A 14,226-nucleotide genomic window follows, 5' to 3' on the forward strand; every position below is an offset into this window, starting at 1 on the left:
AAAAATTTAAGTGAAGATTGTCATATGCATAATCAGTTGGTTATACTGTAGGCAGCCCAGTGGCAAACCTGGCAATGTGGTTGTAGCAAACTGAGTGTTTGTTAATGACAGTCTTGTTCATATTCGACAGTAGAGGGATGCCTACAGAAGGGTTGAAACAAGGTGTGAGCGAGCTATGGCACCTTTAGCTGGAGGGGCTAGGAAGGCTTTAATTCTGTAAAGTGACCCTAGTTTTCTATTGATGGCTTTGATAATTTGGTTAACATGTAGGTCACATTTGAGATTATTGTCTATGATGACACCTAATAGTTTAGTAGATGGGTCAGGGGAGATTATTGTGCCATCAGTTGATGTTATGGTAATGGTGAAAGCGGTAGACCTACGTGTTGGTGAAATAACAGCAGTTTAGTTTATTTGGGATTTAGGATCAGATGATGTTCAGAAAGCCACTTTTCTATTGTATTAAAGGTGGTCTGGGTAGCTGACCATAACTCTACTGGAGATGTGGCTGAGCAGATCAGAGTAGAGTCTTCAGCATACTGGATACAGCTGACTTTTGGGATGACAGTATAAAGGTTGTTAATGAAGATGGAGAACAGCAAGAGCCCTAGTATAGAGCCTTGTGGTACTCTGAGGGTGTTAGGTAGAAGGTTAGAGAGTTTGTTCTGCCAGAGGCCAGCCTGCTGTCGACCATGCAGGTAGGATTGAAACAATTGGAAGGCTCCAGTATCTAGACAGCATGTTTGCAGGGTGTGGATTACAAGCTGGTGATCAATCATATCGTATGCCTTGGAAAGATCCAAAAAGAGGGCTGAGGATATATAATTAGTGTTGCAAGTATGGTTTATGGTGTTAGTAAAGGCTAGGAGGCCTGAAGTAGTGCTGTGATGAGGACGGAAGCCATGCTGAGTGTCTGCCATAAGGCGATTTTGGATTAGGTGGTGCATGAATTGTCTATGACTAAAGTTTCCATAATCTTTGCAAGTGGAGAGAGTATAGCTATTGACCTATAACTGGAGAATTCAGTAGAGCTGCCTCCTTTGTGAAGTGGGATTACATATGACATTTTCCAGATGGTGGGAAATTTAGATTCTACCATGGTTCGTTTGATTACCTTTGAGACGGGGTAAGCAATAGCATCATCTGATTTTGATAGGTACTCGGCACGGAGTTGATCAGCAGAAAGTGTAGTGGTTTTCACTGTTTCAATCAAGGTACAGAGAAGTGAAGTGGCGACTGGTTGGCAGCTGAACGCAAGTAGGTTTCTAGGGGTGCTACTTTCAGGACCAGGGGAGCTAGGAGGTAGATGGCTAGCTAGGGCCTGAAATGTCTCAGTAAAGAATTGGTCAAAACTATCAGGAACATCTTCAGGGGTATTATCAATAGTAGCAGCAGGGATTGGGGTTGACGTTTGTCCAGGATGTAGTATATATGACATGCCAGGAACAAACAAGAGCCAGCAACAGGTTCCCAAAGGCTTTAATGAAGTAAAATAGTGTCAAAGACACAAACACTCTCCATAACCTCAAACTAGTTTCGGTATAGTACCTTCTTCAGTGAGGATAACAACCATGATAATTCCATAGGACATGCTCCTTATATATACATAAATAATTAATCAACCAATGACCAAATGGTTACCAATTAGTTACAAAATCAGATTTAAAGACATGCTTCACACTGAAACCTAACTAATAAGTAGGAATTCATAAATGCACAAACAGTGCATGAATAATACAATTTAGACAAAAATATAAATGTGAATAACAATAATATAAGGCCAAGATGTGGTGTTAAATAACTAATAAATATATATATATTGTTAATATATATATAAATATATTACAAATGGTCATTCAAACCTGGAGAAAAAAGAGCTCCCAGGTGAATAATCCAGTATTTCTTTCATACTTAGGACACTCTTAACCGGTCTGGTTGGACCTATTACCCTGTACTTTATCAATGGCACAGAATATAAATTTAGCAGATGGATGCTTAACAGTATGTTGATATAATGCATTACTGATTTTATGAGTCCGAATGTCACTACGATGTTCTCCAATTCTAGTTCGGAGGACCTTGAGGTTTTACCCACATAAAAAGCTTGACACTGACATATAGCTAAATAAATCACCCAGCATGTTGAACAATTGGCAAATATACGTATATCAAATATCTTACTAGTATTGGCACTAGAAAATTCCTTAGTTTTGTTAATACTTAAACAGGAAGTGCAATGACCGCATGGGAAAGTCCCCAACAACTCATCACCAGAAAGGGTAAGTTGTCTGTATGTTGCACCTCCACTGTCCTGATGTTTATAATGAGAAAATAACGTGCCCAAAGTTTTGCCCTCCTGTAAGAAATAGAACATTGGTCAGTCAAAATATGGCCGAAGATGTTCATTAGCCAAAAGTATATTCAATTATTGTTTAACACACTTCTGATCAATTGATGATTTTTCCCAAATGTGGTAATAAATCTAATGGTGTCACCTTTAACAGTATCCCTACTCTGATATTTTAAAGATCTGATCTAGACTGCTGGTCTGTCCACAACCTGGCACTAGATATGTCCCTCATAGAATAACCGCTATCAAGAAATCTATAATTTAAATCCTTGATGGCATCTTCATGACCCTGAGGAGATGAATTAGTACGTTTAAGACAGATATTGTGATTTAGGGATGTTGCGGATGGTGTGGCGTGGGTGCATGCTTGAATGAAGTAATGTATTAAATTGTGGATACTTCCTGTATTTTAGTGCTTAGGGTATTGTCCTCATTCAGATATACCGTGACATCCAAAAGTCAATGGTACACTTATGGTATGTTATAGAGAATTCAATACCCCAAACATTGCTGTTCAAATGTTCCACAAATTCCATCAAATAGTCTACATCCCAAGACGCCACACCATCCAACAATCATCAAGATAACGTCTCCAAATATCCATCTCCTCTAAGTAAATATTATGCAAAGGATCATATATGAGACATTCCTCCAGGTATGCCATAAGAGGTCAGCATATATGGGGGCAAAAGAAGCCCCCATAGCTGTACCTCTGAGTTGCCAATAACAATCACCCTGGAAGAAAAAAACATTTTTGTTCAAAACATGCTCTGACAAACATACTAGTAGCGTGTTAAATCCAGGTGGGTATAGATCAGATCTTTCAAGCCAATAGTCTAACGCCTGTAGCCAGCCCAATGAGGGATACTCAGATAAAGGTTTCACGTCTAAAGTACATTATCCAATCTGGATCTAATTGTGTATCAACCACGATGTTTAAAAATTCCGTGGTGTCCTGTATACGAGCTCTGACCATAGGCAATAGTGGCTTAAGATATGATGTTAGAAAAACCGATATAGGTTCTGTAAGGGATCCATGACCAGACACAATAGGTCTCCCAGGAGGAGCACTGAGAGACTTGTGAATTTTGGGTAACAGATAAAGAATCTGCTTTTGTGGATCATCAACTTGAAGATGACTGGCAGTTTTGGATGAAATAATACCTTCTTGTACTGCTTGTTGGATGAATGCGTCAATGTCATGTTTAAACTGGGGTGTGGGATCTATCCTCATGTGCTTATAGCATTGGGCATCAGACAACTGTCTTAATCCTTCCTGTACATAATAGTCATTATTCAGGACAACCACCGCACCCCCCTTATCCGCCTGGATGATGACAATATTGTGATTTTGTCTCAATTCAAACAAAGCTTCCCTCTCTGAAGGTGTGATATTGTCCTGGGCTATATTAATATTAAAATTAGGAAAATGTAGGTCCCTCAAAACAGCTTGTTGGAAAATCCCAACGTTTTTATTCATTGGAGGCTGGAATGTTGATTTTTTAAAAATAAAATCAGTAGATCTTTGAGTGACATAGTTACTCTGATCCTGAAAAAAAATTTTTAAATTCAACTTCCTACAAAATTCAATAACATCAACCGATACTGAATAATGGTCTGAGAAAAAACTTGGGACAAAACCCAATCCTTTATTAAGAACACAATGTTGTTCCTTAGTAAGTATATGATCAGACAAATTTAAGACATTATCAAAAGGTTGAACTATTTGTTCAGCAATGCCTGAACTAACCCCGTCATAGAGTCTGTATTTGTATCTGCTCTTATGCTTCCTCCCCCCTCGGGATTTCCCAACATGTCTAAAGGGAACTTAGATTGATTTTTCTTTTTTACAGGGGATCTGACACTGGTGCCTCCCTCGCTGTCAGTGTAGGATGACTCCTCTCCTGAGGTACTGGTGTAACTGGAATCATGGTGTTTTAAAATTGACCTAGGTCTTTTCTTTGATTTACCCACATTTACCATTGGTCCCGCGTCCCTGAATCTAACAGTCCTTTGAACCTGAAATGGCTGACCTCTCTCATAATCCTGTATATCCCTGGAAAATTTTTTAAGTTTTCGATCCTTCACCATATTATCATAAACCGTAAGTTCCTTGGACAACCGCTCAACACAACTAGAATATTTATTACTATCCTTATATTTTTGGCATTCCATACTTAGATCTTGAACTTCCTTAAGCAAAATGTCTACAGTTCTTTCATAATAATCCAATAAAATCTTCACAAATACCATTGAACCCTTCCTTAGGGCATCATCCCATTCCTCTGTGAGTCTCTGTTCAGATCTTCCCACAAGAGGCGTAACTTAATCTGAAGGCCTCTGGGTGCCAAGCCTTTATGAAAATAGGCCTTGAACAACCTTAAATGCCAAATATTGGCTCTTAGCCCTCTGAGTCCTTTGTCCAATCTACGGAATGCCAAATCACAACCCCCTTCAATATTTGGGTTGTTTATATTTTGGTTGTTGCTTGGGGCTTCCACAAGGCCAAAAATGGCTATATCCTCCCTATCAGCACACAACCCTGATAATATATGGTCCAAATCCATGTTAGAAAGCGTGTGTTGATCAGTCATCCAAGGAAGTAACCCAATATTGAGACCCAAAAAAACAAAATTCAAGGGACGCGGAAACAATGAGTAAATATAATCTACCCGGACCTAGTATATATCATTGAACATACTGTTCCAAATGGAATGGAGTCATCCCCCATACACTGAACTAGAAAATTAAACTATGAGACGTGCCTCATATAATAATCAAAAGATGTCCAATTATAATTGTCAAATCCAAAAAAATTTTTGTGTAGACAATATAAGAAAAAATATATAAATTTGTCACTACCTAAAGTAGACAATGCATGTAATGCAATCATTAACATATGCCAAAACACATAAGCTCTTTTTTCTCCAGGTTTGAATGACCATTTGTAATATATTTATATATATATTAACAATATATATATATTTATTAGTTATTTAACACCACATCTTGGCCTTATATTATTGTTATTCACATTTATATTTTTGTCTAAATTGTATTATTCATGCACTGTTTGTGCATTTATGAATTCCTACTTATTAGTTAGGTTTCAGTGTGAAGCATGTCTTTAAATCTGATTTTGTAACTAATTGGTAACCATTTAGTCATTGGTTGATTAATTATTTATGTATATATAAGGAGCATGTCCTATGGAATTATCATGGTTGTTATCCTCACTGAAGAAGGTACTATACCGAAACTAGTTTGAGGTTATGGAGAGTGTTTGTGTCTTTGACACTATTTTACTTCATTAAAGCCTTTGGGAACCTGTTGCTGGCTCTTGTTTGTTCCTGTTCTGCTGTTGGGCCGTGCAAGCTTGAACGTGCGTGGGTTAGTGTGTCACATATATGACATGCCACCTGACAGGGTATGGCATTACTGGGTTCAGAGAGCCCAGTCCCCAGATTGGCTGTGTGGTGTCATCCCACACATGTGTTGTACGTTCCTGGCCAAGGGTGATGGCTGACTGCATACATGTGGCAGCTGTGACATTGACACATGACTCACATAAACCACAACTGGACCATAGAGGCGATTCACAGGTTACCTTTGCACATGCTACCCTAGTAGTGTGATTGCCATGGTGAGTACCAACACATAAGGCCAATGGGGAACAACATACTGAAGGTGTGTATGTGTGGGTGTACCGCTACTGTTTCATAGCACTGACATATATGACTTCACACGTGGGTAAATGCCAGGTAAGACATGTGCAATGTGTCACAGGCAACGTACATGCGTACAGGACAGACAGTGACATTCTGTCATGTGGAAAGTTGACATACGTATTGTACGCTATGCAGATGTCACTAGAAGTCTACAGAAGCACTGTAACTCTGCATTGCAGGTGTAAGCAGTTTTCCAGGGAACCCCAAGCGAACATGCATGCAAACAAAGCTACAGTAAACAGGGCTGGAAGTAGTGCATTGTACAACAAAGAAGGGGTAACAATAACAGTAAGTAACAATGCAAATATGTAGGCACTATCAACATGTACCCAGGAATACACAGCACAGATGCTCATGGTAGAACTGATATTATGTCATAGTTATTTGTGATTTGGATTACATTGGTACTGCACACATATCTACATGCACGAACATCCACATGGCATAGTCGTTGTAGGCAACTTGACACCATAACTGTACATGTCCACCATTGCATATCACTACTTGCGTTAGCTTTCCCCCTGTGCTACCCATGTATGCGGCTATCTGTTGACAACCTTACCACCGGCATGCAATTATGTGCAGCTGTTATACTTTGGTATGTACTATGGGTGCAGATAACAATTCAGGACATTCATACAGTTACTGCAGCAGGCATGCTGGGATAAACACACAGTCATAGCAGCACACTGTACTGTTACCAACATGATACTACTAATACACTTCTATGTAGTCACCCTGTGCATCAGCAACATGTTTACCTGTTCCTGCAATGATGTTGGAGATTGCAGGAGGTGGCACAGTGTCATCATATGCACAGGGTGTGGATTAGGTATGCCTGAGTCAGCCACTGATACCACCAATTGACATGTGTCTGTATGTGTGTTGGTGAGGGGCAGCAGTACAGGGTGGGGCAGTGTTGGTGCAGTGTGTGCATGTATGTGGTCGCCCTAGGTGTTAACATTTCACATGTGTGTATGCACGCACACAGTTCCACCTCATGGCTGCCATATACAGGGGTTTGTGGACAGCCACAGACTGCACCTGGCAGGTCATACAGATCAGTGTCTGTGTGCACGGACACGGTACCTGTGCCTGGCAGGGGTGCTACGGACCATATCCAGTACTAAGCCAGACTGGGTACTGTCATCAGAAGCGGGAGTGTGTTGACTGGACACAAGTCCCTGTTGGGACTGTCCAGAGCCACGTGCACGTGGTCTCCTGGGGTGTTCCGATGACAGCACAGACCCAGCATTGCTGGGGCTGCTGCTGGCACTATGGGGGCGTGCGCGAGCCTGTTGTCTTCCGCACCGACTGCCAGCTGCTGCTGCTGCTGGCATACGGCCACGTCGATGCCGCAAACACCCACCATTGTCCTGGCTCATGGACATCTGGTTGTGGAACTGCTGTAATATGTCCCCACAATGTCTGTCTATGACATTGGTGAAGTTACGGATAGCATCCGCAATGTCACGCATACTGTCTGTCATGGCTGTGCGACATGCTCTCAGCTCCCTCAGACCCTGTCTGGTGTACCTTTCCATACGTGACTGTGCCTGCATGACAGTCTGAAACATAGCTGAGGTTGACAGACCTCTTTGGGCACGTCGGCCGAGGCAGTACGCCCACGGATGCTCCCACAAGAACCCATGGGCAACTGTCTGTGTGGTACCATTGGAGGACCCTGCCCATGGCTGCTGTGTGGGGACGCATGTGCCACAGGTACCACATTACCCTGGTCTATGCCCACTGTATCCTGTCCATCATCTAGGGACAATGGTGACAAAGGATGTACTGGCAGGATGACTGTGCGCAATGATGGGGTTGACAGCTGTGTACTGTCAATTGGCTGACCAATGGCAGACCCTGACACACCTTCCTGTACCATTACACAAATGTCATCATTACCAGTACCCATGGCACAGGATTCAGGTTCCCTGCTGCAGGTCACCAGAGCAGCCCCAGAACCTGTGGGAGGAAGACAGGAAACACAGTTTACAGTCTCCAGATATTGTTACCAGTGATGCACTTCTACACACATGCACACATGCACACATGGACACAGGCACACATGCAGACATGCACACGTGGACACATGCATACAGGCACACATGCACACATGCACATGTGGACATCTGCACACGTGGACACATGCACACATGCACACGTGGACACATGCACACGTGGACACATGCACACATGCACACGTAGTCACATGCCCACATGGGCACATGCACACATGCACACATGCACACGTGGTCACGTGTACACATGCACACATGCACACGTGGATATAGGCACACATGCACACATGCACACGTGGACACAGGCACACATGCACACGTGGACACAGGCACACCTGCACACATGCACACATGCACATATGGGCACAGGCACACCTGCACACATGCACACATGCACACATGCACACCCTGCAGTATACACACAGATCACTACTGAGTTACACTACTGTTACTAGCATTATCAGGACTATTATAGGTTATGTTGAACACACTCACCAGCATGGATGGCCTGCCTTGCTGTAACCCCGGAGGGACCTGCAGAAATGGTGAGATTAATGTCAGTGGGCACAACTGTGCCATTGATATTGCATATGATACAGTATACAGAACAGTCAAGTGTACATATGGCATATTACCTGCACGCTCCATGTCGTGCTGCAGTGTGGAACCAGCCTCCATCATAATGCAGGTGTACTGCTGTTGGTGTTCCGGGGCTGGAGCCACAACACTTAGGAGTAGCCCCTCCAGTCTGGTGAGGGGGATGTGTGGCCACCCACCTCCTGTGGCAACCTGTTGCCTGTGGATATCTGATACACGCTGACAGACACTTTGGATTAAATCACTGCAGTGATGTCGTACCTGCTCATATGTCCTGTTATGCGTGCCAATATCATTTACCCTACGGACAAGGTCTTGCCACAGTGCAGCCCTCTCCTGCTGATTCTGACTGGTGCGGGAAAACAGGATGTCATACTCCCACACCAGGCTCTGGTGGATCTCCTCGTCTTCCACCACAGAGTAGGCGGGGTTGCGCTGACGCGCCATCTCCCTGGAAGAGAACACAAACAGGATATCAGCAGACCATGTCAGCAATATATGGCACACATACTATACATGATACTCATGTGTACTGATATACTACTACTCCCATATTTTGCATGTGTGTGTGTCGTGGTGGATACACAGGTACATGGCCAGATATCAGTGCTCAGCCAACACCTGTGCAACAATACCTGCCACATTCCACACAACATAGTAGCATTCCCCATCGGTCAGCACACACTGACAGGTGCAATACACAACCTCACTCTGGGGGTTCATCCCAAGGTACTATATGTGGGATGCCGTCCACTACTGTGATGTGGACAGAAGTTACTTGGTCTGGATATACATATCCCACCACCACCACCAGCACAGTAGACTACTTTGATATGTATGTGATTAGACCGTTATTCACTTGCTGGGACTGAGATGGTATCCATGCAGCACACTGGGCCAGTGGAAGCCACAAGCCACACTGCTGACCCCTTTGCAAATGCTTACCACGGACATGCCACAGATTGCATGGAACTTGCACACACATTTCTAACCCAGACCCTATGCACAAAGGTTAGGCATCCTGTCCAGTGGACCCCAGACAGAGGCAGATTGTATAACAATAGCAGGAGGCTACTGCAGGACAGAGCACATTCACATTAACGGAAGGCATCTGTGGTCAGCAATGGTACTATGCTACGGTCCGTCATAACAATGGCCACTGCCTACTCGGGGAGGGAAATGGCTACAAACACTATGGATGACCACAAGGCCTTCTTCAGTTATGTTACACATATGGACCACATGCCTCAGATATGCTCTGTGTTAATACACACCTACTTAACATTCACCAAACACTTGGATATTGGCAACAATCTTGCAGACATGTTCGGTGCACATATCCCCCCTCCTTCTCCCCCACCAGTTGAAATATTTATCACAGCTGGATGTAACCTCCCTATCATCTCACATGTCCAGGTGAGGGCCGCCCTCAGCAGAGAAGAACACACAGCATCACTGTGACCTCATGGTATCCCTGGATGTGTGCTACCTGCACTCCGAGAGGACATACAACCGCATTATAACACTGATAATTTATCTTGGCCATACTACAGGATATGTACCTGGACAGTGGCATACAGCGACAGTGGTCCCACACCACTAAGGAGGCACCTCGACTGACCCTGGGAACTACCACATCATATGCATAACCGGCCTGGTCTGCTAAGCTATGGAATTATGCAGTATGGGATGCATATGCAGTGATATTGGGTACCTGCAGACACATGTTCCCAGCCAGTGTGCCTTTGTGATGGGCTGATCCTGCCTTTTGAACCTGGCTGACCTTTCAAAGCAGTCACTACAGCCATTGCTGGGGCAACGCACAGACAACTGCTGCCAGGATCATTGCCTAAGACTGATTGACATGTAATGTATGGTCATCCCCTTTTGGTGGAACTACGTACGCACAACATATCACATGGACATACCTATAGATACAGACCTATGACACATTTGGAGGGTTCACAGTATGCACACTATTAACCTGCTACTTTGCATTACCTGCGTTTGTTACAGCTGGTTGCGTTACCACTGCTTCTGCTTGCTGCTGCTACTGTCACTGCTGACAGCTTCGGGTGACAGAGTCACAGTGTATAATTTTTTTTTGTTCTCTCTCTCTCTCTCTCACTTTTCTCTCTCCCTCTGTCTGCTTCCAGACAGTGCAATGAATGTATTGCATGTGTGGAGTGTTAGTACTGGATGCTTTTGTAGGTATCTGCATAGGTCCATGTGATGGCTCTGCACCAATTGTAAGCCAGCATTTGCTAATTGCATACAGCCAGTTGTGTACTGATTGCAGTTCTCACTGTGATTTCAGGTCAGTGCTATAAAAGGGTATGTGGGATAGGCGTTGCCCTTTCAGATTGTAAGGGCGGGACCATGCTGGTATGCTGTGGACAGTGTTCTGTGAGTGTAAAGGTTAGTATCTCTCTCATGATTCAGGCTGTGTTGTATATTCACATTTCTCCATTCCTCTCTCATGTTCCCTGTAGTAAGTGTGTATGCACAATGACTCCTACAACTATATATAGATATATATATATATATATATATATATGTACATATACATACATTTATATATGTACTTTAACTGACATTATTATCTACAAGCTACCAACTAGCATGGCTGTTTCTGTTCACACACTACTATTATGGAAATCCAGTAGTTTTGACAGTAATTCTAAATTACATGCTTTGTGTACTACACATCCTATATTCCCTTTACATTCATCCCTACTATTACATGTTATATTTATTTTAGCACAATGTTCTTGTATAAGAGTCATGGCTTAGTGGTAGATCATACAGACTAGTGTTTCCAAGGTCCTGGGTTCGGGACTGACAGTGGGATTTTATGCTTTTGAACTGAGTACAGGACCTGTCAAGTCAAAGTGACTAAGGCACTTTTAAGCAGTTGTAACCTGGTTAGCACTGGTTTGCGCGGAGCTCACGCATGCGCACTGGTGGTTAGCTCTGCGCACACAAGCGCACACCCACTTACAACCGCTTAACAGTGCTTACTCTGGCGCACACCCGCGCTATTTTCTTTGAAAGAAAAGAAAATGGGGAGACAGGAAAGTGGTGAAAAAGGGGTCACAAAGAGGGTAAGACAGTAGGGAAACAAGCTTGGGATTTGCAGGAGGGATGTAGGTAAGGCCCATAGCTGCCCATTTCTTCATCAGCAACAGCTGTGCATATGTATGTAATTTGGTGTGACATTTGAAACCTTCCACCCCTAAGAGAGGTGTCAGGACAACAATAATACTTGTTGTACAGCCAATTGTAATTGATAGATTCCATGTCCAGCACATGTGTGCGGAATGGGCAGCTATGTATGGGGCGTAATTTTTTTGTGGGTACAGAGTGCCCTTTTTTTTTTTTCAGGTGAGAGTGGTATGTCAGGTGAAGGAAGTTGGTACAGCTGGGGAGGTAGGTTGGGTAGGTAAACAGACAAGACAAACAAGACGCATACATGGGCGGTGTATGACACGTGTGGGGGGGTTACACAATTGACGGGGACGGAGGTTTGGATATCCAGAGCCCATGAGCCCACAGATGGCAACAGTGGAACTGATATCCCCACCCATAGGCAGTTGCCACTGTTCCTTCACTGCCCAGGATGGGGCTGTGCTGGGGGCTGTGTAGGCTGGGCAACAGGCATGCCCGTTAGTTGCGCCACCTGTGCCTCAAGCTGGCGTAGGGGCTCAAGAACAGAGTCCCAAATCTCCCTACGCACCACAGTCCGGACACTATGGAGGGTGAGTGGGGGTTTTCCTCCGGCCACACTTGCAGAGGGGTGGGCGAGCCCCATCCTGCAGCGCTTCCACTCGCAGGTGGCACAGGGCCACCGGAGGAGGGTCCGGACTCGGCACTAGTGCCAGGTACACTCGCCAGCTGAGGTGGGAGAGGTGGGTCCGCTGGAACCCGCCTTCCCTGTCATCCTATGTTTTGCATTATGTCATGACAGTTTGGGTTAGTGACATATAATACCATTCACAATTAGTTGTAACAGCATGCATTAGTATTCCCATTAACCAAACACCCAGATATTCACACGATTGAACAGCATGCATAACACATGCATAATTTGAACATAAATACACAGTCCAACAACATGCAGGGTTAATTGATGGCAACAGGCCATCAGGTTTGGATGTATGAACAGGGCAGATGCATCAACAGACATGCAAATATATATGACCCAACAGGACAAACGTCCAGGGGTGTTAATTGTGATTGCACATACCATTTTCACGTGGAATGGGTTATATGTGGTTATAGGGTGGGGTGAAGAAAATAATATTAACACCTTCAAATACCAATACATATGCTGTACATTTCTAATAGCTACAGTTATATACACACTACTGTTCTAACTACAGTTTCCTATATGATAACTATTTCAACTTGGTGATAGGACTGTTACTGCAACATCAATATACATTTTATTGTTCTTCATACACATTCATATCTAGCTTTGTTCAGCTACAATCTCCTGCTACATTTGCTTTATATAGCTGTAGACAAGTGGGGATGTTTGGTATATCAGACAATCATCCTATCTGCATATTGCAGACTGAGAGCAACATATCCAGATTTTGGGATACACATTCCAGATGCAGCAACACTTTGAACAGATTTCGCTGTTTGGTTTTGATTCTCACATGCATTTCATTCTGTCTTGACTGCAGTATACTTTATTCAGGGGTTATTACTACTGTATTGCTGGATTCATGACACTTTCTCACACTCTCTCTCACTTGCTTTCATTTTACTATTCAGGATGGTACTTACTTCTAGGCTTTATTGACATGTTTTACTTGTAGTTATTACAATCCTTTCCAGCAGTCTCACTTCTGTCATGTTTCAGTATTTCAACAGGGATATATTTCACACATGTGATTTCATCATCTTCTGCAGCTATACTTTTCAGCCTGCTGCAGGTTGTGTACTATTTTCTTACAGGTAGGGCATTTTTATTTCAGAATTTATGTCAGATAGTTTCATTTTTCGGTTTAACTTACAGACTGAAACACACTTTTGTAATCAAGCAATACTTGCAGATACTTTCACACTGTTACTTGCACATTTTATTCCTTACTGACTACACTGCACTCTTTTGCTGACTGTCATACTTTTATATTTCTTTACAGTTACTGGTAGTGGATTACTGACCTGCCTGGTGGCGCAACCGCACCAGCCTATCGCCATAGGCTCTGCGGTTCGCAGAACGGACACCTGCAGCTGTAATATAAATGAAGTAATATTGGAATACACATCTCCATAAAATCAGCTAGTTTAATTTCTTACATACATAATTAAATGTAACTTACTCAGTAGTGGGGCGTTGGGTGTTTGCGGGCCTCCTGGATCCAAAGGTTCAGTTGGTCCTGCTTGCATCTCTTCAGGTCCGCATGGTGGTGACGGACCTGCTCACCAGTCCTTGGAATCCCTGTGGCACTGGTGAGATCATGAGCCAACCGGTCCCACGCCTTGGCCCTGTATGCTCCCCAGAGGATCTGGCCCT

This window comes from Protopterus annectens, chromosome 3.part0 (genome assembly GCF_019279795.1).
Source record: "Protopterus annectens isolate FY-2018-M chromosome 3.part0, PAN1.0, whole genome shotgun sequence".
Classification (NCBI taxonomy): Eukaryota; Metazoa; Chordata; order Ceratodontiformes; family Protopteridae; genus Protopterus; species Protopterus annectens.